This window comes from Nicotiana sylvestris, chromosome 4 (assembly GCF_000393655.2).
Source record: "Nicotiana sylvestris chromosome 4, ASM39365v2, whole genome shotgun sequence".
In the NCBI taxonomy this organism is placed as follows: Eukaryota; Viridiplantae; Streptophyta; class Magnoliopsida; order Solanales; family Solanaceae; genus Nicotiana; species Nicotiana sylvestris.
In genome coordinates, this window is record NC_091060.1 from 123,600,726 (window position 1) to 123,627,839 (window position 27,114).

The window sequence follows — 27,114 nt, forward strand, 5'->3', positions numbered from 1 at the left end:
AATAGGGCGCTCGGACTGCCCATCCGTCTGAGGGTGAAAAGTTGTGCTCAACTCAACATGAGTACCCAACTCTCGCTGCACATACCTCCAAAGCTGCGATGTAAACTGAGTGCCCCTATCTGAAATGATGGAAACTGGGACACCATGCAACCGAACGATCTCCCGGATATAAATATCTACCAACCGCTCTGAAGAATAGGTAGTAGATATCGGAATGAAGTGCGCGGACTTGGTCAGTCGATCCACAATCACCCAAATAGCATCGAACTTCTTCAAAGTCCGTGGGAGTCCAACCACAAAGTCCGTAGTGATCCTCTCCCACTTCCACTCTGGAATATCCATCCGCTGAAGCAAGCCACCTGGTCTCTAATGCTCATATTTCACCTGCTGACAATTGAGACACCAAGTTACAAATCCCACAATGTCTTTCTTCATTCTTTTCAACCAATAGTGCTGCCTCAAATCCTGATACATCTTCGCGGCATCCGGATGAATGGAATACCGCGAGTTATGGGCCTCCTCCAGAATCAACTCCCGAAGCCCATCCACATTGGGCACACAATCCAGCCCTACATTCTAAACACCCCATCATCACCAATGGTCACATCTCTGGCATCATCATGCTGAACTTTGTCTTTAAGGATGCGCAAATGTGGATCATCATACTGGCGCTCTCTAATGCGATCATATAAGGAAGACTGAGAAACCACACAAACTAATACCCAACTAGGCTCCAAAATATCCAACCTCATGAACCAATTGGCCAAGGCCTGAACATCAACTGCAAGAGGTCACTCCCCAACTAGAATATATGCCAAACTCCCCATACTCACTGCCTTTTGGCTCAAAGCATCGACAACCACATTAGCCTTTCCCGGATGATACAATATAATGATATCATAATTCTTAAGCAACTCCAACCACCTCCGCTGCTTCAAATTAAGATCCTTCTGCTTGAACAAGTGCCAGAGGCTATGATGATCAGTAAACACCTCATAAGACACACCATACAAGTAATGTCTCTAAATCTTCAATGTGTGAACTATGGCAACCAACTACAAATCATGAACGGGGTAGTTCTTCTCATGGGAATTCAACTGACGGGAAGCATAAGCATTAACTCTACCTTCCTGCATCAAAACACAACCAATACCAACTCTCGAAGCATCACAATACACGATATATGAACCTGAAGCTGATGGCAAAACTAACACTGGAGCTGTGGTCAATGTTGTCTTGAGCTTCTTAAAGCTCTCCTCACACTCATCCGACCATACAAATAAAGAACTCTTCTGAGTCAACTTGGTCAAGGGCGATGCGATAGACGAGAATCCCTGAACAAACCGGCAATAATAGCATGCCAAACCAAGAAAGGTACAAATCTCCATGGATAAGGATGGTCTGGGCCAACTATGAACCGCCTCTATCTTCTTCGGATAACCCTAAATACCCTCGCTGGACACCAGGTTCCCCAAGAAAGCCACTGAACTGAGCCAAAACTCACACTTGGAGAATTTTGCATAAAGTTTTTCCTCCCTCAATCTCTACAGCACAACTCTCAAATGCTCTGCGTGCTCCTCCTGCCTACGCGAATACACCAGAATATCATCAATGAAGACTTTGACAAACGAATCAAGATAAGGCCAAAATACATTGTTCATCAAATGCATGAACGCTGCTGGGGCATTGGTCAACCCAAAAGACATCACCAAGAACTCATAATGACCATATCGGGTCCTCAAAACCATCTTAAGAATATCCGAGTCCCTGATCTTCAATAGGTGATAGCCCGAACGGAGATCAATCTTGGAGAACACTCTTGCTCCCTGGAGCTAGTCAAATAAATCATCAATGCGAGGCAAAGGATAATTGTTCTTATTTGTTACCTTGTTCAATTTCCCGTAATTAATGCACATCCTCATAGTGCCATCCTTTTTCTTCACAAATAGAGCTGGCGCACCCCATGGTGACACACTAGGCCGAATGAACCCCTTATCAAGGAGTTTCTAAAACTGCTCTTTTAACTCCTTCAACTCTGCTAGTGCCGTACAATAGGGCAAAATAGAAATGGGCTGAGTGCCTGGCACTGGGTCAATACCAAAATCAATATCTCTGTCCGGTGGCATGCCCTATAGGTTTGCAGGTAACACATCTGGAAAATCTCTCAGAACTGGAACAGAATCATTACTAGGAGTCTCAGCACCGACCTCGCTCACAAAGTCTAGATACGAAAGACAACCTTTCCCAACCATATGCTAGGCCTTTAATAACGAGATCACTCTACTGGGAATGTAATCAGTCACACCTCGCCACTCAATCTGTGGCACACCCGGTTTAGCCAATGTGACTATCTTAGCATGATAGTCCAGAATAAAACGACACGGAGATACCCAATCCATGCCCAAAATGACATCAAAATCTTCCATACTCAATAATAAAAGATCAACTCGGGTCTCCAGACCCCCAATAGTCACCACACACAACCGGTACATACGATCTACAACAATAGCATCACATACCGGGGTAGATACATGAACATGTGAAGCAAGAGACTCACGGGGCATACCTAAATAACGAGCAAAATATGATGATATATAAGAAAAGGTGGAACCGGGATCAAAAAATACAGAGGCATCTCTATGGCAGACTAAAACAATACATGTAATAACATCATCTAAAGCAATCACTTCGGGTCTAGCTGGAAGTGCATAGAAACGAGCCTGACCGCCACTTGATCGACCTCCCTCTCTAGGAAGACCCCTAGCTGACTGACCTCCACCCCTAGCTAGCTGGGCGGGTGGTGATGAAGCAACTGGCACTGAAGCCAATGACTAACCCCTCTGCTGAGATGAACTCATGAGACGACGAGGGCACTGCCTCCACATATGACCCATCTCTCCACACTCATAACAACTCCCAAGTGCTGGAGAAGGGGACTGAAGGGAACCCCTCACAACGGAGTGACTAGCAGATGCACCTAGCATAGAAGTGCCCTGAACCGATAGAGCACGGGACGAACTCTGAGCTGGAAGGGCACTAAGTGATGACTGGCCCTGATGAGAATTGTGAAAACCATGACCAGTTGACACCCTACAATAACCTGGGCGAGCTGGCTGAGCATGCTTGAATGGATGGCCTCTGCCCTACTGAAACTGACCTCTCAGAGGAGTACCGCTATAACTGCCAGATCCTCGAGGCCTCTTGGCCTCCCTCTCCTCTCGTACCTGGTGACGATCAGACTCAATCTCACAGGCAATATCCACAACCTCCTCAAAGGTAGAACCAGTCACCCTCTCTCTGGTCATGAGAATACGAAGTTGATAAGTGAGGCCATCAGCAAACCTCATAATCCTCTCTCTATCGGAACCAACCAAATGGCATGACGAGCTAACTCGGAGAACCTCAACTCATACTGCGACACGGTCATCTACCCCTAACGCAACAACTCAAACTGCTTGCGCAGCTCCTCTCTGCGAGACTGTGGCACATACTTCTCCAGAAAGAGAACGAAGAACTGCTGCTAGGTAAGTGGTGTTGCACCAATAGGCCTACACCTTTCAAAATCCTCCCACCAAGTGAAAGCAGCTCCAGAAAACTGATAAGTAGTGAAAGTGACCCCGTTGGTCTCCAGAATACCTATTGTGCGAAGCATCCTCTAACACTTATCCAAGAAACCCTGGTTATGCTCGCCCTCTGCACCACTAAAAGTCGGAGGCTGAAGTCTACCAAACATTTCCAACCTACGCTGCTCGTCCTCTGGTATGGAAGGAACTACATAGTCTTGAGCAGCTATAATCGGCTGGGCTAAATGTGCCCCTGGTGTTTGAAGTCCCTGCACGACCTGCTCAGGTGTGCGAGCGGCGGGAGTCTGATTGCCTCCCCCGGCCTGAGAAGAAGCTGTGGCTATAGTGGCTGAGACCGCCTGAGCTAGGCCAGTGCAAACTGATAGAATCTGAGCCAAGGCCTCCTGAAGTCCCGAAATAACAGAAGTTTAGTACTCGTATCAACAAATTCGCACGACAAGAATTTCAAGAATATGAAGTTTCTCCTAAAGGTTCTACAGCCTCTCAAGGATAAATACAGACGTCTCCGTACTGATCCACGAGACTCTACTAAACCTGCTCATGACTCGTGAGACCTATGTAACTTAGGCTCTAATACCAACTTGTCACGACCCTAAACTCGGGCCCGATCGTGATGGTGCCTATCGTGAAGACAAGGCTGGCCGACACTTTCCATTTCAGTATTTAACAGTTAAACAGTAAGAAACAGACTAAAGCATGATAAAATAATCCAAAATTTAAGCAGATAATAGCATAATTTGCGGAATACAAGCCAACATAGCCCGATACCAGGGTGTCAATAGTCATGAGCATTTAAACAATCCAGAATACTTAGAGTAATCTACAGAGTTTAATACAATAACTAAGAACATGGAGAAATAGGATAGGGAAGAAGCTCCCGGCTGCGAACGCCGATAGCTACCTAGAGACTCCTCGGATCCGCCTTAGCTGGGAAGAACAACACTCAGGAGCGGCACCAGATGCGCCTGAATCTGTATACGGGGTGCAGGGAGTAAACTGAGTACTCCAACTCAGTGAGTAATAATCATAAATAAAGACTGAAAAAAGGAAATCACGTAAGGCATATTTGCATACTATAATGAAGCAGTAAAACCAGTGAAACATTATAATCAGTAAAAGATATGTGAAAGTCATTTAGCGCAAATTAAATTTCATAAAAACCTTTTTGAAAAATTAAGTAGGTAAATGACAAGCAATTAAGGAAAATAAACACATAAAGTTTCGCTCCTCGGGCACAGTATCAACAAATCTCCCCCTCGGGCAATATCTCAGAAATACTAGTCCTTCGGGCTATATCTCACATCACAATGGGTATTCGCGCTCACTGGGGGTGTGCAGACTCCTAGAGGGGCCCCTTATGACCCAAGTCCAATATCAAGCCATCTTGTGGCATCATCACTAGGCTCTCGGCCTTATATCAATCAAGCCACCTCCTGGCGTACCTATCTCAGGCCCTCGACCTCAAATCATGATCAGTGTTTCCTCACAACATAGGCCATCGGCCTTACTCAGTCAAAAATCCTCACAAGCCACTCGGTTGTAGTAAAAGAGGATTTCTCCCAATTATCATTTAAAAGATCATATAAGTGTTAAAACATAGTAAATATGGCCGAGTATGAAAATAATGAAATATATATCATGACTAAGTTCAAGTATAAAGTCAAAACAGTGAGGAAATATAAATAAAAATCCCCGAAAGGGTTCGAATAGTTGTCACGAGGCCCAAATATAGCATTCAACCCAAATAATGATGATAGCAAATAGATATCAGTCAAATACGAGGTAAAATAGTCATTCAGGATGGATTAAATCTCAATTCCCAATAGTGCACGACCCCACTCTCGTCATCAAGCGTCTGCGTCACCTCAATATAGCACAGCGATGTACAATCTGTGGTTTCATACCCTCAGAACATCATTTACAATCATTACTCACCTCAAATCGGTCAAATCTCTAGCTCGTGACGCCTTTGCCTTTCGAATCGACCTCCACTCGCGTCGAATCTATCCAAAATCATAATCACAGCATCAAAATATGCTAAGAAAATGAAGCCCAAGCGAAAAGAATCAATATACGACACAAATCCCGAAATTACCAAAACCCGACCCCCAGGCCCATGTCTCGGAATTCGATAAAATTCACATCAATAGGTTTCTTATCTCCCCATGAGGTCATACATATCAAAAGTTCTGAAATGAGACCTCAAATGGTCCTTCAAATCCTCAAGTCTAGGTCTCCAATACCAAGCCCTAGTTTCCCAAATTTTAACCCTTAAATTCCATTAATTACAGCTCTAATCCATGAAATAATAGCATAGGAATGAGTTTCAGGTCCAAAATCCTTACCTCAATGAAGTTCCCTTGAAATCCTCCTTCAGAATCGCCCAAAATGCTCCAAAGCAGACTCAAAAATGGTGAAATAGGTCAAAAATCATGAAGGACACAATTTATACCTTCTGGCCTAGGCATTTTCGACCTGCAGCCAATATTCCGCTTCCGCAGTACCGCATTTGCGGTCAAGCAACCACTTCTGCGATTCTTCACTTAACTTCCATTATCCGTATCCGCGACATCGCAGGTGCAGTCCTCCTAACCGCTTCTGCGGTTCCTGCCAACTTCCCAGCTTCCGCTTCTGCAGCCGTTTTCACGCAAGCGGAAATACCAGAAGCAACAAAAATCTGCAACTTCACAAAATATCAAATTCCTCCGCCAACCATCCAAAATCACCTAGAGGCCCCCGGGACCTCAACCAATGGCAAAAACATATCCCATAACCTTACTCAAAGTTGTACCAATCTTCAAAATACCTCAAACAATATCGATTCAACCAACACATCGGATTCAAGCCTAAGTTTTCAAAAATCTTTCGAATTCCGCTTTTGATCAACAACCCAACCAAACCACGTTCAAATGACCTAAAATTTTGCACATACATCTCAAATGACACAACAAAACTACTACAACTCTCGGAATTCTATTCTGACCCATATATCAAAATCTCGCTTACCAATCGGAAATCGCCAAAATATCAACTTCGCCAATTCAAGCCTAAATCTACTCCGAACCTTCAAACCTCATTCCGATCATGCTCCTAAGTCCCAAATCACCTCCCGAAGCTAACCGAACCATCAGAACTCGCATCCGAGACCTTTAACACATAAGTCAACATATAGAACCTGAGCCAATCAACCCGATCACATATAGAACCGATAGAAAAAGCAATAAGAAGCAGAAATGGGGTTAACGGAGAGATCCCCATTTATGAGCACATCATTTCATCCTTAGACGGACGGGCAGTTCGAGCGGACTATTCAGATTTGGAGGATATGCTCCGTGCCTGTGTCATTGACTTTGGAGTCTTGTGGGATTAGTTTTTCCTTTGGCAGAGTTAGCCTACAACAACAGCTACCAGTCGAGTATCCAGATGGCTCCTTATGAGGCTTTGTATGGTAGGTGGTGTCGGTCGACGGTTGGATGGTTCAAGCCAGGGGAGGCTCGGTTGTTGGGTACGAATCTGGTTCAGGATGCCTTGGACAAGGTCAGGATTATTCAAGATAGGCTTCGTATAACTCAATCTAGGCAAAAGAGTTATGCCGACCGTAAGGTTCGTGATTTGGCTTTCATGGTCGGTGAGCGGGTATTGCTTCGAGTGTCGCCTATGAAGGGCGTGATGAGATTTGGGAAGAAAGGCAAGCTTAGCCCTAGGTTCATTGGCCCGTTTTAGATTCTTGATCGAGTGGGAGAGGTGGCTTACGGACTTGCGTTGCCGCTGAGTTTATCAGTCGTGCATCCAGTGTTTCATATGTCCATGATTCAGAAGTATCATGGCGATCCATCCCATGTGTTAGATTTCAGCACTGTCTAGTTGGACAAAGACTTGTCCTATGAGGAGGAGCCGGTAGCTATTCTAGACTGGTAGGTTCGTTAGTTGATATCTAAGAGTTTCCCTTCTGTTTGTGTTCAGTGGAGAGGTCAGCCTGCTGAGGCATAAACCTGGGAGACCAAGTCCGATATGCGGAGCCGTTATCCCCATGTTTTCCCCGACTCAGGTACTTTCTTCTTGTGTCCGTTCGAGGACGAACGGTTGTTTTAAAGGTGGAGAATGTGATGACCCAAAAGGTCATAACTTGTTTTAGAAATGAATTCTGCATTTTGAGGCCTTAAAAACATCTTTTAGCATTACCTCGATTTGCGTGCGCAGTCCGGACGAGTAGCCGGAAAGCCAATATGTGAAAATTTGTGAAAAATGATGAATTTTAAATTTCAAATAAATTTAAGTTGACTTCGGCCAAAATTTTGGGTAAACGGACCCGAACCCGTGATTTTACGATCCCGGAGGGTCCGTAAGAAAATATGGAACTTGGGCGTATGCCCGAAATCGAATTCCATGGTCCCAAGCCCGAGAAATAAATTTAATTCTTTTATGGAATATTTATGAGTTTTTGAAAGTGAAATGTGTTTAAAGTTTGGTGGTATCGGGCCCGTATTTCGGTTCCGGAGCCCTAAACAGGTCTTATATGTGATTTAAGATGAGTCTGTGAAATTTGGTAAGAAACGGATTTGAAATGACGTGAATCGGACCGTATTTGAGAAAATTGGAAATATTTGATGTTCTTAAGAAATTTCATGATTTTTTTGCTAAATTCATAGTGATTGATATTCTCTTGGTGATTTGAATGTACGAGCATGTCCGTATGATGTTTTTAGGTTGATGTGCATTTGGAGCCCCGAGGGCTCGGGTGATTTTTGGATAGGCCACGGGGTGGACTTTTGGACTTGGGAAATTGCAGGTTCCAGCTGCTCTATTACAGGCTTGCAGGCTTCGCAACGCAAATGCGAGTTTACAAATGCGAAGGCTATGTCTGTAATGCGAAAATAGCCAGGCCAGCCTACCTCGTAAATGCAAGGAATTTATCGCAAATGCGATGTTTCCCCTTTTGATCAATCGTCGGAAATGCAACATATTTTTCGCAAAAGCGACTTTGCAAATGCGAAGGTCACTTCGCAAATGCGAGCTTAGCAGAAGTCTGAGTTCCCAATTTCGAACCCTGGTCGCAATTGCGACATCTGCGACCTGCAATTTTATAACTTAGCCGAAAATCTTTCATTTTTCACACTCTTTCAACCAAAACGCTCTTGGGCGATTTTTCAAAGATAACTTCTCTTCCAAATCGATTGTAAGTCATTTCTAACTACTTTTCTTCAATCTTTAACATCTTTTCGCATGATTTTAACTAAAAAATTAATGATTTTCATGGGGAAAATTGGGTGTTTTGAGTAGAACCTAGGTTTTTCAAAAATTGGTGCTTTGGACCTCGATTTGAGGTCCGATTTCAAAACAATTTATATATTTGGGTTAGTGGGGCAATGAGTAATCGGGTTTTGGTTCGAACCTCAGGTTTTGACCATGTGGGCCTGGGGGCGATTTTTGACTTTTTGGGTAAAACTTTGGAAAACCTTTTTTCATGCATTAGCATTGATTCATTTAGCGTTTATTGATGTAATTAAGTAACTTGTGGCTAGATACGAGAGAATTGGTGGTAGAATCAAGAGGTAAAGCGATAATAGAGACTTGAATTGTGTTTGTGACATCGAGGTAAGTGTTTGGTCTAACCTTAGCTTGAGGGATTAGAAGTCGTGTCTTATCTGCTACATGTTAATTGTGGAGTACGACGTATAGGCATGGTGACGAGTATCTATATGTCGGTGTCAAGAATGCCTGTGAGTCTTGTATTGTAATTGTTATGAGTCCGTTGTGGTTTATTGTGCTTCTTATGTTATTATCATTATTATTATCTTGCCGGAATGTTATTATCATTATTTTTTCCTTGCCGGTATATTATTATCGTTATTGTTCCCTTGCCGGGATGTTATTGTCATATTATCGTTCCCTTGCCGGAATGTTTGTTGGATATTATTTATCCCTTGACGGGACCCTTTTTTTTGATTGGTGTTGACAAGAGAAATGGGAGCGGGTTGCACGCCTGCAACGGTAATATGTGAAATGGGAGCGGGTTGCACGCCTGCAACGGTAATATGTGAAATGGGAGCGGGTTGCACGCCTACAACGGTAATATAAGAAATGGGAGCGGGTTGCACGCCTGCAACGGTAATATGTGAAATGAGAGTGGATTGCACGCTTGCAATGGTAATAGATGAAATGAGATCGGGTTGCACGCCTGCAACGGTATTACGTGTGTGCCTGTTTCTTCTATTTCCTTATTTTTTTGTTGGTAATTGATTTATGGCATTCCTTGTGTTTCTCTACTGTCGTTCTGTTATTACCTGTTACTCCCCGCAGCATGTTTTCCTCACCCAATTTTAATTGTAATTATCTGCTTTTATTTTCATTTTATATAATTTAACTGCACAGGTTTATTTGGTAGTCTGGTCCTAGCCTCGTCACTACTTCGCCGAGGTTAGACTAGGCAATTACCAACACATGGGGTCAGTTGTGCTGATAATACACTCTGCACTGTGTGCAGATACTGATACCGGAGCACTTGGACCGCAGTGAGGGTGCTGTCTTCAATCCACACAGGCGAACCGAGGTATTCCTGCATACGTTCGCGGGCCTTGACGTTACCTCCTATATTTCCTTTATCATGTTTCCTTTGCTTATTTCAGAAACAATGTATCTTTTATCTTTCCGACTTTGCATGTAGTATTCTTAGACCGTCTGTGAAACTGTGATGCCAGTTCTGGGTAGTCGATGCTCAAGCAGTTGTATTGGATACATATTTAGATAGATTATTGCATTTCTTCCGCTCACATTAGTAGGCGCCATCACGACTCCCGAGTACGGGGAATCTGGGTCATGACATTTATCCTTCTCTTTTTATACATTCTTTTCTACTGTAATATTTGATTAGTTTTCTCATTTTGCATTCTACCTGTAATTAAAATTATGTAATACCTTTTTTTGGTTAAATTATAATTTTTGATTCATCAAAAATATAAAGAGAGAAGCCTTTTAATTTTTCTTTAAGATATATATTTTTAATAATTGTTATGTCTTATATATATAATATTCTTATCTTGTGTATAAAATCCTAATATTATTTTAATTGTTTAAGAATTTTTCAATATGGAATTATGAGTTACATTCTTCTGTTTAATAACTAAAACTTCATATATGAAAAATAAATTAATATATACATTTTACGTTATCGCTTGGAATTCGTTCTTTCTTTGATATTCTTACTTTAAGAATTTTTGTTTATTATAATTTCAATTATGAGTATATAGACGAATTTTTCCATCATAATTCTACTTATAAGTCTTATATTTCTATATATTTTCTAAAGTTTATATTTTTTTTTTCCTTGCATATCCTAACTGTATTATCCATTACTTAGTATTACAAAATTATGACATAAAATTTGTGTTAACTTACCGCATTAATATAATAAAATGGATATAGTTTTGTTTTAATCATAAAATTTAACTTGACTTTATCTTGTACTGTTTCTCAGAATTCTCTCATTGTTCAAATTAATCAATAATATTTTATTCATTTACTTATTTTTGTCAAATAAATTTAAAGCATGAATAAATGTCAAATAAATTTAATGTATGGATAAAATCATATTATCTCTATTTTTCTCTTTATACATTAGTTTTTGTTTTATAATATTTTAACTTTTCTTATTTAGTGTTTATCTAAAATATGAATATTGTTATATTATTTTTCTAAAATGCATGATGTTTGTCATGACCTAATTTCTCCCTTCGTGAGTTGTCGTGACGGTACCTAGTCTCTACGACTAGGTAAGTCTAAAACTTTGCGAAAAATGAAACAAAAGCATGAACATTAACTACTAAATATTGATACCCAATTTTTCCTTATATGTTTTAAATATGCATAAATACCTTCAAAATAGCATATATAAACATGCACAAGGTTTTTATTATTTTTCTCATAATTTTAAAAGTTTAAATTGATTCATTTTCTCCCCTTTTATTTATAAAATCTCCAATAATTATTTTAAATTATTGTTATGAGGATTTATTCATTTAATTTCTACACTTATTCCAAAATATGGCTAATATATTTTTCATGCATTTTTATAATTATATTTAGTATTTCTTAAGCTAAATTGCATATAATTACAATATTAGCCCATTTTAAGGTATATGTATATTTTTAAATGCATAAAATTGGTCCCTATATTTTAAAATGATAATTATATATTTTAAATTATTTTGGCACCTTAAATTACTTTCTAGAAATTACATATTATTTATTATAATTTAAAATAGGAAAAATTGGCTATTTAAATCATAGCCAGATTTGGCTTTCAATTTTAGCCTAATTCGGACCCCTCCCCAGCCCAATCTCCTATTAAATAACCCGACCCAGGCCCCAAACACTTCCTACCCGACCCAAACCCATCAGATCTTGGTCGTTGATCTGTTGATCTAAAAGATTAACGACCCTCATTTGTTCTTTCCTTTTTTAATTCATACCCCCCCAAACCCTAAAACATTTTCTAAATCCGCCGGGTTAAAATCCTTTCATCTTCTCTCTTCTCTCTTCTCTCAACCTAACCCTAGACTCTATTAAGCGCCTCCCTTCTCCGGTCATCTCCGGCGACTACCTTTCAACCCCAAGCCTCCAATGGTCACTCCACCGCCTTGCTCATCATCTCTAAGGCCTTCCAGGGTCCTGGGCCATGCCGATTTGGATCTAGGATTTATTTTTCTATTACTCATGGCTTCTCCGGTGTGATTTTGGGCAAATCACACCTTATATGTTACGATCGGTGAAGTTTACAACAGGTTCTTTCGTTTCTATCTGGGTTCTCTTTGAAACCCTAACTCTCGTTTGAATCTCTTAGATCTGTGTTATTTTTAACCCTTTAAGTCTGTTTCTTCCTATGATTTGCACTATTCTCGAACTTCTTTTGAAAGATCCTCGACTTTAAGCCGTTTTTACTTTCTTTAAAAAATTAGGGTTTTCTCGAAGTTCTTTCTACACTTGTTTTAACCGATTTTATTTATGATTAAACCTCTTTCCTTGCTTATTTTGACCGATCTTATGTTCTTACTGCTTTTAATTCGCCTATGTCAAAAGCTCTAATTTCTAAGATTTTCTTTGCTTTGGTTCAGTGTGTTAGCCTGTTTACTTGATTCTTGTTAATCTTCCATGGTTACCATGCTTTGAATGTGTTTTACTGAATCCTTAGTCTACTTATGTCACTTCTATATGACTATGCTCATTTTGTTTGTTCAACTCTTGCTTCTTTCTGTCACTATGGCTAACCTCGCTTGTTTGCTACATCTGTTTGATCTTATTTATTTATATGTTGAAAATATAGAATCATGCATCCCTCTTAATTGATTCTGATTTCCTTAATTGATGGTGATTGAAAGATTTTCTTTTAAAATCCCTAAAAGCTTTACCCCGTCTATTTAAGCTGACTGATTTCGTTACCATATTTGCTATGATACTTTATTTCTACTGGGTCGCGTCCTTAATTAAGGTTTTATGAATTTAGTCCTAATTGACTACTCTATGCATACTGAACCTTGACTCCTTCCTTATTTAGTCATGCACTGATTTTTCTTCTTGCCTTATATGATACTGAATCTTCCCGTTTGATTTGATTCCCTTAACTTAAGAGAGTACTTCCTTGATTCTCTAATTAATTGATTCTGAGTTCTTCAATTATTATGCTACTATGATTCTTACGTTATTTCACTACCTACTTTCAACTATAAATACTCTAAGTCTTTCATGAACACAGACACGAACACTAGGTTTTCAAAAACTGCCTCTCTTACTAAAAATCTCTGCTCTCCCCTCTCTCTTGTGCTATTTGCTACTATTAGCCAGCTGCAAGCCAAGGCTAATCATCTGTGCTCTATTATTTTTTCATTTTGCTTACTTTTCTGTTCATTGGTATGTCCTAGTTTTGATTTAAAGCATCAACAACAACATGCTTCTCTTATTGTTTCAGTTTGTCTTATTTCTAGTATGCTTCTACTTGTGGTTCTGTTGTGAAACTTGTAGTTAAGTTACATATTTAGCATGTTATTATGTCTCCCCTTCCCTTTAGATTAATGTATTCCCTTATGTGTGTTTCAAAGAATGCCTTGTCAATTACCTTTTACTTCTTATGTGCTTACCATCCTATGAGTCCCCAAATCCTATTACCCCCATTTCTATGTGTTCTTCCTGACTGGTTGTGATTATGCCAGTACCAACTATTTCTGAGCACGTCCAAACAAGTCCTAAGACCCTTGCTGGGTTATGTGTTTGCAGTCAAATATTTGTATATCCCCAAACCCCTTGACCCCTATGTGACTACTGAATTCATTTGGATTTTGTATGATAGCTTTGTGTGATCCTATCTTAAGGTGTTTGAGCTTTGTTCAATACTCCAACTTCTTTTCAAACAATCTCTATTGCATTACTAATTGCTTTCAAAATAGACTTTCAAATGCAGTCTTTAATAAACCTCTTTCAACTTGTGTCATGCACTTTCACTTCACTCTTAGTTAATAAGTTCCGCCCCCTCTAGTATGTGTACTGCCTTGGGATCCTCTTGAGAGCCCTCTGAACTCTAGCATACTAAGGCTGGCCTTTCCATGCCGCACTGGTTCAACTCTTGATAAGTCTAGGTGTAAGCATTGCCCGGGGTCCTTGAGACCCTTAGGGAACTTAGATGCACCTAGACTCTGATTTGTCTATGGGAATGAGGCTTGTGAGATCATTGGAGGCTTTTGGAAACTTGGGCCTAATTGCAGGCTCCCTATAGAATAGCTTCTTGATTTCTATTTCTACTTATGTAATTCATTCATTTGCCTGTAATAATTTGCAAACATATATTTGGGGTATTTAGTAAAAGGGTGGGTAGATGTATGCTTTAAAGGGTAATACGGGTAGAAATCCTGCACTTAGGACCTTATTTTGAAGTCTGCCTGCTTTACTCAATAGAAAACATGCTCATAGGGGTTTCCTCTTTTAAATTTGATTGTTGTGTCTAATAGAAATCATGCCTATAGGATCTCTCTTTCAATGTCGTTTGCATCATGTATAAATCATGTTCATAAGGTGCTACATATTGTCATGTTAGAGATAATGCTTATAGGTCCCAAACAATTGTGTTTAAATTAGTTCAAATATAGATGCCATGCCTATAGGACTCAACTCCGATTTAGTTCTAATAAGTCTTTCTGTATGTTGCTGCAAATTGTCTTAAATCAGTAATATGCCTAGATATCATACCTATAGGGATCCCTACTCGCAATTATGTCTGGTAATTTAATTAGCCTAATGAATCAACTTCATTATGCCAAGTTCATTTTTAAAACTGGTTTTATTAAGTGTCAAATATTTCCTGAAACAAGTTCTTTCAAAATTGCTTCAATCTCATTAGATATCATGCCTATAGGTATTAAAGGGGGTCTATTTCGAAAACTTGTTTGTTCGTGCATTAACATAGACACAGTCTACTGCATATAGGCAAGCCTTAGGGCGTTTTCAAAAAACTATATTTTCCCTGAAGCTGCTTCTGTCGTTTAACGTTTCTGATTTTAACTAGCTTCTAAAAGGAGTCCCTAGGAAACTACTAGGTTACAACTTTTGGGTATAAAAAGGTTTGTCTGTTTCTGCATATTCACTTAGATATCCTGCTTTAGGACTTCGATTAATAAAGACCTTAATTGTGTTTGAGTCGTGCTGCTTGTATGTTTGTTTTTGATGAGGAAACTTTGAGCCTCTTAATTGCTCCTATTATGTGAAAGTCCTAAGTGTTTTGACTATTGCCTTAGAGTTTTCACCTTTCTAAACCTTAGGGCACGTTTAGAACTACATATAGGTAGTGGTACTAACTCCCTCCGGGACCATTAAGAAGGGATGGGTAGCAGTACACAATAGGTATCAGTGACCAAACACTCTCTTTGCATGACCAATAAGGGATGAGAAGGGTAGACATGGGATATGATTACTACAAGTTAATATCACGTGTAGCCCCTCATCGAGGAGTGTTTACCGAACATTGTGTGGGGTGATCCTATAGGAAAAATAACCTAGGACCCCTCTTTACCAAATCCTTTCTCTAGTCAAAACTTTCATCTTTTACAACTTGTTCTTACTACTATCCAACGTGCTTTACTTGCAACTTATTTGATACAACTGTTGTATGTGGAAATCAGGGGGATCTATTTCCCGCCATTAAGGTGCATTCAAAACGTCATTCCAGCATCTCAAGGTTGGAGGATCACGATCGAGCTCCCTCACTTGAGGATCGTCCGCGACCCTACAAAGACTTCGAGGATAAGGAATCTGTTCGCGATCCAACGAAGGTTACGAAGACGAGGGACTCCCGAGGCAACCGGCTAGAGTTAATTGGCACTAGTGCCATGCCTAGACGTCCTATCCCCATGTCTTTACATTCAATACACTTTGTACTACATGGTACTCCCTCTCCTATATAAGGGGAATCCATGCGACTTTGTAAAGGGAGGATGTTGCTCCATTTTCTCCATAAGTGCAACCATCTCTCTCTCTCTCTCTCTATCTCTCTTTCCTTTCTAAACTTGTTTGTTCTCCTTAGCCCGAGGTCACCTTGATATTCATCGCTTTCTTACTTGTTCTTCATCATATAACTTAGTGTTGGCCATAAAGAGCCTTGTTTTATTATATCCTCAACTGTTATCCCACCCCCGACTATCCCCGATAGCTCGAGCTCGACCCTGACGTTGACCCCGAGGTCCCCCATCGACCCGACCTATATCTAGGCAGAAGGCCCTTCGGTTCGATTACTACCTTGTTTCAACTCGCATTTAATCTTTAAATTTCATATTATTAGCATCAAATGCTCTAACAATTAGCTCGGGAATAAATCCATATTTTTAGAATCCCATTTACAAATTTAATTATTGTTACCATTTTTACGGTAAACAGTTTGGCACCCATTGTAGGGCTAAAAATAATAGTGATCATTTTCTTGATAGTTTCATTACACAAACACACATTGTCTTTCACACTTTTTCTTGTACAAAATCCTTTGATTTTGGGTCAAATGTCTGGCTCGGTAAACGGAGTCGATAACGACAACCTCGAAAATCACGGGGAAAATGGCGTGGCTATCTCGGCCGCCGAAGCACCACTACAGAATCTCGATAATGCGCCCGGACTAATTCTAGCGGACGCGGACTCACAGGATGCACTGCAAGTCGACGAAACTTCTCACACCAACAGGAGCATGCGGCACGGCGAGCAACATGAAGCTCAAAAAACCCCAGCCCGGGAAGAACAGGAAGTTAGTCTTCATGTTATTTTTGCAATGTTGCAGGTACAACAACTGGCCATTGCTCGGTTGCAAAGCCATCTGAGAACCCCCATCACAACGGCACCAGAGACAACTCCCCCCACCGAGCAAGTACCCGAAAGATCAAGCAACAATGGGTCAGAGGCTGGCCCCGCCATAGTGAAGATGATTGAGGACCTCACCAAAAAGATCGAATCAGGTGAGAAAATGATTGCAACCAATGATAAAAAGGTCGAGACCTACAACTCTAGGGTGGATCAGATCCCGGGAGCACCCCCGGTCCTAAAAGGTTTGGATTTGAAGAAGTTCATACAGAGGCCATTCCCCGAGGAAGCGATCCCAAAGCCCATTCCTAAAACGTTCAGAATACCGGAACTCCGTAAGTATAACGGTAGTACCGACCCTAACGAACATGTTATTGCCTATACCTATGCAGTAAAAGGTAACGATATAAAGAGTGACAACATCGAGTCTGTATTGCTGGAAAGATTTTGAGAAACACTTTCGAAGGGGGCCATGATGTGGTATCACAACATGGCTCCCAACTCCATAGAGTCATTTGCCATGTTAGTTGACTCCTTCGTAAGAGCGCACGCTGGCGCCATCAAGGTAGTAACAAGGCAGTCCAACGTGTTCAAGATTAAGCAAAGGGAGAACAAAATACTGCGAGAATTCGTGTCTCGCTTCCAGATGGAATAGATGGAGCTGCCACCAGTCTCCGATGACTGGGTAGTGCAAGCCTTCACCCAAGGCCTAAACAAATGAAGTTCGGTGGCCTCAAAGCAGCTGAAGCAGAACCTGATCGAATATCCGGTTGTGACCTGGTCGGACGTCCACAACCGTTACCAGTCAAATATTAGGGATGACAATGACCAGCTGGGAGCCCCTTCGGGCTCAGTGTACCCAAAAAGACTCCTGATAAAAGAATCAAAACCAAACAAGCAAATATACCAACCGTACTTCAAAGACAGAAGGAACGCCCCAAGGCACAACCTACCTCTCAACGATCGGAGGATAGTCTCACGACCCAAACTGAAGGGCCATGACTAGCACCCGACCACACTTGCCGAGCACCAACGTACATTTCATCTAACCTTCATTATTATCTTTTAAGGCTGACGAGATCAATATAAATGGTAGACCTAGATCATGGAAAACCAGCAATAAAATATGACGGCATGAACATACATAGCAGGGGATGACCAGACAATCAAGAAACTACGTATAAGATATGAGCTACCACGCTACTAGGAAAGACTACACAACAAAAACTAGCCGACAAGGCATACCAAACTATACATGAGCCGACACCTGTCTATGAGCCTCTAAAAGAACATAAGTGTGGCAACATAGCCGGAACAGGGCCCCAAAATACCCATAATGTCTATAACAAAAATTGCATACCAAGACCAAGGCAAGTCCGGAGAAGGGATCTCGTCAATCACCGCTGAACTGGACAGTCTACTGTGGTGGGGGAGCTGCACCTGCCTGTCTATCAGGACCTGCAGCACGACATGCAGCGTCCACAAATAAAAGGACGTCAATACGAATAAAGTACTGAGTATGTAAGGCAAGGAACCATAAATACGATCAGTAATGTAAGCAAGGATAGAGAATATACAACCTGTAACATCTTAGTACCTCTGAGGGCTACTTACATGAAATGCATGATACATATGTATAAATACATAAACCTTTAAAGCATTCGCCTCTGTGGGCATCATCATCATCATATCGTACCCGGCCATAATAGGCTCGGTAAAAAAAATGCACCCGGCCATCATAAGGCTCGGTAGAATCGTACCCGGCCACGTGGAGCTCGGGAAAACCCAACTGATCAGTGGTTGCACAATAGGTGCCGTACCCAGCCAACTATAGCGTGGCTCGGTAGATTAAAATAGATACATATATATAATGCATGCTCGACTCATAGAATCACATTCTAAACCTTTCGGAGTGACGTAAGGTCGGTATCCTTTGTACACGTTATTAGGACTAACTCTTCACTATGAACCTTATAAGATTTAGGAAGTACGAACAACATTGATAACATAAGAATAAGAGAAGCAACATTAACATCAATCGTTCCATAAGAGGGAAAACAATGTAAGTACTGCTAGCTTCTAAGAGTAGAGTATCTTGGAAGCTCGTTCATTACATTATGTACAATCGGAGTCGTGCAAAAGAAGGAAAGGGATAGCCTCACATACCTTGTATATACTGCCCCAATCTCAAGCTATGCAATTGTCAAAACTCCTTAGTCTACAATAAGAGAAACGATACTATCGTTATCATTTAAGCGTCATAACTATTATGTATCGACCACAACCTATTTTACGATGAAACGGACAACACCTCCCCTATATATATGACCTCACACCATTCAAAACAGTCACCAAACAGCCCAAACAACATCAATAATAAACATATTGAGCCTCCCAAAATAGTCCACACACAGCCTAATCACTTCATACATACGACGACCACCGTAGTCGTGTCAAACAACCTGGAAATGTTACGAATAACTATCAGCCCATAACCCTACATATATATGGTGTTTATCCACACCCTTCCTCCTCCAAAACTCCACAAGATAGTAGTAAAATATGCAGCCCAACAACAACGCAAAACAGTCCACAAAACAATAACATTACTACCAAGCCTTTCGATATATATCTCACAAGTTCTAGCTTCAATGGCTTAGCCGCAACTTGGATAATCTTAAATACATATAGAGTAAGAGGTTCCTTACCTTTATACAGAAAGAACAACTCCAATTTGACCTTAAATTTCCATGAAATATCCCTCCAATGCTGCCACAACAACAAAAAAGCGAAACTAGCGATCAATTAGTGTTTTTCGGCACTAGAATCACTTTAGAAGGCTTGAAATCACCTAGGATTGATATTAAGAACATGAGGGAGTATTTAAAGAACATAAACCCTTTAAAACAACCTCCCACACGAGCTGGAACGACACAAAAATGAGCAACAACAAGAAGAACAAGAGACTTACTAGCGCCACGGAATTCCCGACACTTGATTTGTATTGTTTGCCCTTTTTTTGGGTCTTGAATCTTGAGAGAACCTTGAGAGGATGTTACTAGGGTTCTAAGGTCTGAAAATAGTGAAAAGAAATGACTTAAAACGGGTTGGAGGCATCCTATATAGGTCCAAATATCTTAAACCGCCTTAGTGGGCCCCATAGAGAGGTGCTTGGTGCAGTCTCGCAAAAATGCGAATATCTATCTACTACGAGATCGTATCGATAAACGGTTTAATGCGTTGGAAACTAGACTCATAGATCTTTAATTTGGTTGGTAGATCACCCCGTAATTCCTTGTAAATTATGAGAAAAGATTAGAAACATTTGACCTAATGTTTAAGTAAAATTATGAACCTAAGTTGCGACAACTTTTGTCGACTTTTGTTTCATAACTCGTTTGACTTCAAGACTTATGATACGGATATTATATGATTAAAATACCTTAATAAATGACCTCTTGAGTGTATTAAGCACCGCTAGATTACCTGAAAATACGAGTTACAACATCCTTGATTCATTTAACTTCTAATACTGGTTAATCACCCTTATACACTCTTGTATCACTTAAGACCAATAGGATTGACTTCTTATCATCTAAAAGATAATTCCTTCTTGGATTTATGTTAACTAATATATGGCATGAACTAACACATGTGGATATGGGTTGTAACACCCTCCCCCCCTTAGGAACATTCGTCCTCGAATGTAAGGGTTTATGGGGAGTTTAAATCATCGTGGATTCCAATGGAAATTTCCGATCAATTTTCCCCTATAAAATGGTCACTAGCAAAACTTGCAAGTAATTAAGCCCAACATATGGCTTCACAAGGCTACACAAAGCATTATGCGTATTTACATTATCTACATATCACCATTTTGTATTAAGGAGGAGTATTCTCAAATTATTGCTTACCTCATAGAGCCGTTTCACCTTCCAATGTATCCTGTCTTCCACCAGCATCCTTGTTATCTTCATTCTGGAATAAGTAAGGGTATTTAGACTTCATCTCCTCTTCTGCTTCCCATGTCATTTCTTCCATATTTTTGTTCCTCCACAATACTTTGACGGAAGCTACATCTTTTGTTCTCAGCTTGCGGACTTGCCGATCTAATATCGCCACTGGCACTTCTTCATATGATAGGTCCTCTGTAACTTGTACATCTTTGATAGGGACGACTCGAGAAGGGTCTCCAATACATTTTCTCAACATAGATACATGGAATACCGGGTGGACAAATTCCAATTCGGATGGCAATTCTAACTCATAAGCAACCTGTCCAATCCGTCGAAGAATTTTATACGGCCCGATATACCTTGGACTCAGCTTACCTTTCTTCCCAAAACGCATAATACCCTTCATTGGTGAGATCCTCAGGAAAACCCAATCACCAACCTCAAACTCTAGATCACGACGTCGGACATCAGAATAAGATTTTTGCCTGCTTTGTGCCGTCCTCAATCGCTCCTGTATCACTTTCACCTTCTCAATAGCTTGGTGAATCAAATCTGGCCCATATAATTCTGTTTCACCGACTTCGAACCATCCAACTGGTGATCTACATCTCCTCCCGTATAGTGCCTCATATGGGGCCATTTTAATACTGGAATGGTAGCTATTGTTATAGGCGAATTCTATGAGTGGAAGATGATCATCCCAATTCCCCTTAAAATCTAGAACACATGCTCGTAGCATATCTTCCAGTGTCTGAATGGTACGTTCAGCCTGTCCATCAGTCTGCGGATGAAATGCAGTGCTGAGATTTACCTGTGTGCCTAAACCCTTCTGGAAAGACCTCCAAAAGTTAGCCGTAAATTGAGCTCCTCGGTCTGATATAATAGATATGGGCACACCATGAAGCCTAACAATCTCCTTGATATACAACTTTGCATAATCTTCAGCCGTGTAAGTTGTCTTCACTAGCAGAAAATGGGCACATTTTGTAAGTCGATCAATTATCACCCAGATGGAGTCAAACTTATGATAAGAGCGAGGTAATCCAATAATGAAGTCCATATTAATCACCTCCCACTTCCAGGTCGGAATCTCTATATTTTGAAGCAATCCACTGGGTTTCTGATGTTCTATCTTTACTTGTTGACAATTGGGACACTGGGCTACAAATTCTGCAATAGACTTCTTCATATTATCCCACCAATATTGCTCCTTGACATCATGATACATCTTTGTCGAGCCAGGATGGATGGAATATCGGGATTGATGAATCTCATTCATAATCTTCTCTCGCAACCCTGCCACATTAGGCACACACAATCGGCTCTGGTATCTCAGTGCCCCGTCTTTTCCGATCCCAAAAGCCATACTTTTACACTGTTGAATGCTTTCTCTTAATCGTACTAAGATAGGATCTTCATATTGTCATGCTTTTACCTCGGCTACCAAAGATGATTCTGATGTATTCTGTACAGTAACACCTCCGTCATCAGAGTCTAACAATCTGATTCTCATATTGGCTAGCTGATGAAGCTCTTTAATCAACCCCCATCTACCTGCCTCAATATGTACTAAGCTTCCCATTGATTTACGGCTGAGAGCGTCTGCCACAACATTGGCTTTACCGGGATGATACAATATCTCGACGTCGTAGTCTTTCAATAATTCAAGCCACCTACGCTGCCTCAAATTCAACTCTTTCTGCTTGAAGATGTATTGTAAACTCTTGTGATCTGTGTAGATGTCAACATGGACGCCGTATAAGTAGTGCCGCCATATCTTCAAAGCATATATTACTGCAGCCAATTCCAAATCATGGGTTGGATAATTCTTTTCATGCTTCTTCAATTGTCTTGATGCATAAGCAATCACATTCCCACGCTGCATCAATACGCACCCCAAACCTATACCTGAGGCATCACAATATACCACATAACCTTCTGTTCCTTCAGGAAGAGTGAGCACTGGTGCAGATGTCAATCGATTCTTCAACTCCTGAAAACTACGTTCACAAGTGTCAGACCACTGGAATTTGGTAGCTTTTTGTGTTAACTTAGTCAATGGTGATGATATAGAGGAAAATCCTTCTACAAACCGCCTATAATATCCTGCTAGCCCTAGGAAGCTGCGGACTTCTGATGGTGTTGTAGGTCTCGGCCAATTCTTTACTGCATCGATCTTCTGAGTGTCGACACTAATACCCTCATCAGATATCACATGGCCAAGGAATGCTACTGAGTTCAGCCAGAATTCACATTTGGAGAGCTTAGCATATAACTTACGATCCTGAAGCGTCTGTAATACTATCCGCAAGTGGCCCGCATGTTCCACCTCCGAACGAGAATACACTAGAATGTCATCAATGAATACAATCACGAACACATCAAGATAGGGCCTGAATATAGTATTCATGAGATCCATAAAAGCTGCTGGGGCATTTGTTAGCCCGAACGACATCACCAAGAACTCAAAGTGCCCATATCTTGTCCGGAAGGCCGTCTTTGGAATATCCTTCTCCCTAACCCTCACCTGATGATACCCTGAACGTAAATCAATCTTAGAGAAATACTTGGCACCCTGGAGTTGGTCAAACAGGTCATCAATTCTTGGAAGTGGATACTTGTTCTTTATAGTAGACTTATTCAACTGTCGATAGTCGATACACATCCGTAACGACCCATCTTTCTTCCGCACGAATAGGACTGGTGCACCCCAAGGTGAAGTGCTAGGCCTAATAAAGCCCTTATCCAGCAAGTCCTTCAACTGCACCTTCAACTCTCGCAACTCTGCCGGGGCCATTCTGTATGGAGGAATAGAGATCGGTTGAGTGTCAGGCAACACATCAATGCTAAACTCAATCTCCCTTTCAGGAGGAAGGCCTGGGAGTTCATCTGGGAAAACATCTGGGAATTCGTTGACCACAGGGATTGATTGTAAAGTAGGCGGTTTCGCCTCCGCATCCCTAACGCGAACGAGATGATAAATGTAACCTTTTGAGATCATTTTCCTTGCCTTAAGATAGGAAATAAACCTACCTTTCGGTGTAGCAATGTTCCCTTTCCATTCAATGACGGGTTCACCCGGAAATTGGAACCTAACCATCTTCGTACGACAGTCAACATTTGCATAGCATGAGGCCAACCAGTCCATTCCCATTATCACATCAAAATCAACCATTTCTAACTCAAATAAATTTGCCGAGGTTTGACGACTACAAATCATCACAGTGCAACCTCTATATACCCTTCTAGCAATCACAGAATCTCCTATCGGAGTAGATACCGCGAGGGGTTTACTTATCAATTCAGGTTCAATGCCAAACTTATTAGCCACAAAGGGTGTAACATATGATAATGTAGATCCCGGATCAATCAACGCATATACATCATAAGAAAACACAGATATAATACCTGTAACAACATCTGGAGACGACTCGAGATCCTGTCGACCTACTAGAGCATAGGTTCGATTTTGAGCACCACTCGAACTCGGCACTGCACCTCTACCCCTACCACGACCTGTCGACTGCTGAAAACCCCGTGCTGGAGGTCGAACTGATGAGGAAGAACCAGACACAGATCCAGTCGGCTGAGCCATACCATCACCTCCTCTATTAGGACAATCCCGCATCATATGGCCAGGCTGCCCGCACGAATAGCATGCATCAGAACCTCGACGACACAGTCCAAAGTGGGCCTTGCCGCACTGATCACAATGTGGTGTTGGGGGTCTCATCTGACTAGTATCCCTGTGATGTTGCGAGCCAGATGCCCGCGAACTCTGACCTGGACCAGAATAGGATCGATCATATCGAGGCCTCTGAAACTGTGGAGGAGCACTAGCTACAGGTGGCGCCGAACTCCTCGAAAACTGTGGCCTGATGCGGCCTCTGAAGTCATCAGAATACCCTGCAAATCTCGCCCTCTTATGCTGGCCTCTATCCTGCTCCCTAACTGCCCTCTGCTGGCGCTTACGATCCTCTAGGGTCTGGGCATAAGCTTGAATACGGGAAATATCCATGCCCTCCACCAAGGAGGCTGTCGTACACTCATTTATCAGATGTGGTCCCAACCCATTCACGAACATATGCACCCTATCACTCATCTCGGCCACCATATGGGGAGCATACCTTGCCAAAGAATCAAACTGCATACTGTACTCTCGCACACTCATATTACCTTGTCTAAGGTTCAAGAACTTATCAGCTCTAGCTCGTCGTATCTCAACTGGCAAGTAGTGACGAAGAAAGGCCTCAGAAAATTCCTTCCACACAGCTGGAGGAGGGTTCGGACCCCTGGATCTCTCCCAACTATCATACCAGAGAACCGCTAAATCCCGTAGCCGATAAGAAGCCAACTCTACTGCCTCTGTATCACTAACATGCATAACCCGAAGTGTACGATGAACCTGGTCAATAAAAGTCTGTGGGTCCTCCTTGGGGTCTGATCCGGTAAACACTGGAGGGTCTAAATTAATAAAATCACGAACTCTTGTACTAACTGGTTTCTCAGCAGCACCTGTATTCTGCCTCTGAGCCTGAGCAGCTACCAAGCTAGTCAATAACTGCAAAGCACTCTGCATATCCTGGTCTGGAGTGCCAGACGGAGGAACTGGAGGCGCTGGGTGCCTTCTAATATCCTCTGGAGGAGATGGAATAGATGAGGTATGAGAGGGCATCTCACTTTGAGCCTCACTTTGTCCTGCTCTGACTGGTACCCTCTCCCGCTGCTGTATCAAGCCGTCTACTAATCGTTTGCTTCCTAGTCAAAGGCATCATTGAAAAAAAACAAGGTGAATATTAGAGACGAACACTTACGACTCAACTCTACGCACGATCTAGATTCAGGAAGAAGGTAACAACCCTAGATGTCATGTAGCCTCCTGATTATAAATGTGGCGCGCTACACATCCATAATCAAGACTCTACTAGACACGGCTCATAGACAACCCCTAGGACAGACTTGCTCTGATACCAAGTTTGTCACGACCCAAACTGAAGGGCCATGACTAGCACCCGACCACACTTGCCGAGCACCAACGTACATTTCATCTAACCTTCATTATTATCTTTTAAGGCTGACGAGATCAATATAAATGGTAGACCTAGATCATGGACAACCAGCAATAAAATATGACGGCATGAACATACATAGCAGGGGATGACCAGACAATCAAGAAACTACGTATAAGGTATGAGCTACCACGCTACTATGAAAGACTATACAACAAAAACTAGCCGACAAGGCATACCAAACTATACATGAGCCGACACCTGTCTATGAGCCTCTAAAAGAACATAAGTGTTGCAACATAGCCGGAACAGGGCCCCGACATACCCATAATGTCTATAACAAAAATTGCATACCAAGACCAAGGCAAGTCCGGAGAAGGGATCTCGCCAATCACCGCTGAACTGGACAGTCTACTGTGGTGGGGGAGCTGCACCTGCCTGTCTATCAGGACCTGCAGCACGACATGCAGCGTCCACAAATAAAAGGACGTCAGTACGAATAAAGTACTGAGTATGTAAGGCAAGGAACCATAAATACGATCAGTAATGTAAGCAAGGATAGAGAATATACAACCTGTAACATCTTAGTACCTCTGAGGGCTACTTACATGAAATGCATGATACATATGTATAAATACATAAACCTTTAAAGCATTCACCTCTGTGGGCATCATCATCATCATATCGTACCCGGCCATAATAGGCTCGGTAAAAAAACGTACCCGGCCATCATAAGGCTCGGTAGAATCGTACCCGGCCACGTGGAGCTCGGTAAAACCCAACTGATCAGTGGTTGCACAATAGGTGCCGTACCCGGCCAACTATAGCGTGGCTCGGTAGAGTAAAATAGATACATATATATAATGCATGCTCGACTCATGGAATCACATTCTAAACCTTTCGGAGTGACGTAAGGTCGGTATCCTCTGTACACGTTATTAGGACTAACTCTTCACTATGAACCTTATAAGATTTAGGAAGTACGAACAACATTGATAACATAAGAATAAGAGAAGCAACATTAACATCAATCGTTCCATAAGAGGGAAAACAATGTAAGTACTGCTAGCTTCTAAGAGTAGAGTATCTTGGAAGCTCGTTCATTACATTATGTACAATCGGAGTCGTGCAAAAGAAGGAAAGGGATAGCCTCACATACCTTGTATATACTGCCCCAATCTCAAGCTATGCAATTGTCAAAACTCCTTAGTCTACAATAAGAGAAACGATACTATCGTTATC